The sequence below is a fragment of the Belonocnema kinseyi genome, chromosome 3, assembly GCF_010883055.1.
Source record: "Belonocnema kinseyi isolate 2016_QV_RU_SX_M_011 chromosome 3, B_treatae_v1, whole genome shotgun sequence".
Lineage (NCBI taxonomy): Eukaryota > Metazoa > Arthropoda > Insecta > Hymenoptera > Cynipidae > Belonocnema > Belonocnema kinseyi.
In genome coordinates, this window is record NC_046659.1 from 69,676,319 (window position 1) to 69,679,674 (window position 3,356).

Sequence of the window (3,356 nt, forward strand, 5' to 3'; positions counted from 1 at the left end):
TTTGGAAGATTCCACAAATTTATCAAATATTTTTTTATTTCTTCAAAACTTCTACGAGTCTTAATAATGTTTTAAACTAACTCGAATACTGCCAGCTATTTTATAAAAACCTGTAAATAAAAAAATTATGCTTTTTCGGCAAATCTTAAATCTTAAAAAAAACTTAATTTCTTCAATAATCTTAGGGAAATTATATTTATATAATTTTAAATCAAAGGAAATATATAAACCTAAATTTAAAAATTACATTGTAATTATATTATTTTATTTCTTATTCAAATATATAGCTCGAGGCGTCCTAACGGTAGGATGGCAACGCACACGACACAACTTGACGGTACTTAACCAAAAATATAAATAATAAAAAGCTAACCGAGAAGTTAGCGCCAGAAAAGTCTTGATTGCGGAAGTGAGCAAGATGAAGCTTGAAGTTGGCCACAGGCCTGGTTGGCCAAAACTAAAAGGTGCTCGCTCGCTTCATCAAATCATCGAAGATCTATCTTGGGCTATCTACCTATTCTATCTTTATGCTTTTCTCGTCTGAGATAACACTTTCATGATTCGATGGAGTGAGCGAGCATCTTTTAGTTTTGGCCAACTCCTAACTTCATCTTACTCAATTCCGCGAGCAAGACTTTTCTGGCGCTAACTTCTCGGTTAGCTTTTTATTATTTATATTTTTGGTTGAGTATCATCTAGTCGAACGCATGCGTTGGCATCCTATCGTTAGGACGCCTTGATCTCTCCTCAAATTATAATTTGGTTGAATTTTTGTTCTTTCTTGACACAACAAATTTTTTTTTGTTTGTTTAAAATTCGTTTCTTCGGTTTGAAAATTTATCTGTCAAGGTAGAAAATTTATTGTTTATTAAAAAATTAATCGCTTTTGGATTATATTCAACTATTTTTTATTTTAAATTAAAATCTTTTTCAGTGGAAATATATAAACTATACATTTTTCGTTAAGAATTATTTTTGTTATTGTTGATATTTTATCTACTTGGTTCAAGGTTGAATTACTTTGTTAAAAATTCATTTTTTATTTAAGGATTCACAATTCCAGATAAAAATTTATCTCTGGTTGAAAATATAACCATTTTGTTAAAATTTCGTCTTTTTTGATAATTTCAAATATTTTTGCTTTAAAGTTAAAATATTTTTTAACTAAATATCAAATATGAAATTTTTTATCGAGAATTAATCTTTTTGAAATGAAAATTCAACTGTTTGGTTAAAAATGCACATTTTTTGTTTATATGATGATTTGGCATATCTGAAATCTTCAAAAATCTTTTTGAATGTTTTCAAGAATATTAGGAAAATTATAATAATATAAACTTAAAAGTAAATAAAGCTAAAAAATAACTAGTTATTCGACATTTTTATTTGGTATTAAAAATGGTCTTGCCCTTAGATTGAAGAACTACAAGTGCGCAACTTTAGATTCTTTATCCATTAAATAATATCTAAAAATAAATCCCATTTCATAGTGGTTATATTATCTCTCATATTTTATTAGGACTTCTGGAATCTTGAATTACGTTTTTCTAGTCGCATAATTTCCAATTAGTGGTTGTCTTAATTTTATTTGAGTCTAATATTTATTTTATTTACTAGAAAGAAGATTTCATTCATAAAAGCCTTAAACTATTTATTATTAGATATTATAAGGGAAACAAGCTTAAATAGTGCTTAGAAATTAATTTTTGACATTATTTGTTAATTAAGAAGGAGAATAAAACAAGGATCCTTTTTTCCAAAATGTATAATGAGCAAAATACGTATGTACAAAATTACACTAAAGTAATAATATTGGACTAGAGACTAATAATAAATGAAATTCCATTCTCATTGAACTTATTTTTTTATGTAAATTATCTTCTTCATCAATTGACTCGTCTTTTCCTGATCGTTTTATTATTTGACTTTTGCAAATCTGAAAATGAAGAGTTTTTTCAGTTTCATATATTCGAGAATTATTCCAAGAATATTTTTTCCTATTTTTCAGCTTTTTGATTTTGACTGAGAATGATAGTTCTCAAAGTCAGCGTCAGGAGATTGCTAGCACGTGCCAGGATCTTTAGTTTTATTAAAGAAGACTTCCAGAATCCCGTCGGAATCGTGACATGTAAAACTCCATTATGGAAAGCTCACTGAACATTTACATGTTACATTTTTCTTTCAGATGAACTATTTTTAGCAATCTCATATCTGAGTTTCTGGAAAAATATATTTTAAGAAAGATGTGCTTACTTTTCGTTTCACATACAATGATGTTTCTTTCTCGGTGTAACAAAATAATATTTAAGAAATTTTATAAAAGATTTATTTAGAAATTTGAAAGTCCTAAGATTAAAATTCGTTTTACAAAATAATATTTATACATTTCTCTACGAGATAAAGAAGATGGCATGAAACATGAAAACATGAAAACCGGTGTTAAACTAAAATAAAATTTAGAGATACCCATAGTTTGGTTCATTTTCTGAATGGTATGGATAATGTACAACAATTATTGGAACTCGTCTGAATAATAACAATTTCATTAGTGATGGCAAATTGAAACTACACACAGAGAAAAAGAAATAAATGTTGACATTTATACAAAATTGGGAAAATATTATACAAAAATGAAATAAGTAGTATAATTAAAAAGTCAATAAAATGAAATAGCTTCCGCGATATCAATTTTGCAAGCCTTTCCTTATGCTACAATGTGTGAAGTAACACATGGCTGGAATGGAACTTGTCAATCATTTCCACGTCCATTGAAGAAATTTTCCTTGACTTTGATGAGGTTAAGGAAAAAGTCAAGTAGATTTTTATTGTTTCTTCTACTTTTTCGTCTTTCTGGGATGCTTTTCGCGAGAAGTTTGCAAGATTTGCATTGGCTAAAGTGGAGAGGTAAAGCTGGTTGCGTCCTTCTTGTTTGAGGATTCCTCATACTTATTTGAAGAATTTTTCTTCTTCAAAATTCTAGAAAATGTACAAAGTAACCATCAACTATTGCTAAACAGCCATCCTCAGAATTTTTGATAAGACCGCCCAGGCGAGTCTGAGGACAATGTAGGCAAGCAGCAATTTTACAGCTTGATGAAGCCAGTACATTCTGAAAAATAAAAAGCTAATTTTAATATTTACTTCTTTTCCAGTAATATTTTTAATATGATTTTTATGATGTAATTTGTTTGATTGTACGTAGTGGAGACACCAGCGAAATTTCAAATCTATCATAATCGACGCAAATTTAAATAGAGATTCCGATGTTCAAAATTCGAAAAATTGACATTTATAGTTTTCTAGTACTGAATTCGAAAACCATATTTGAAAATACACATGTTAATTCAGCTAATTTA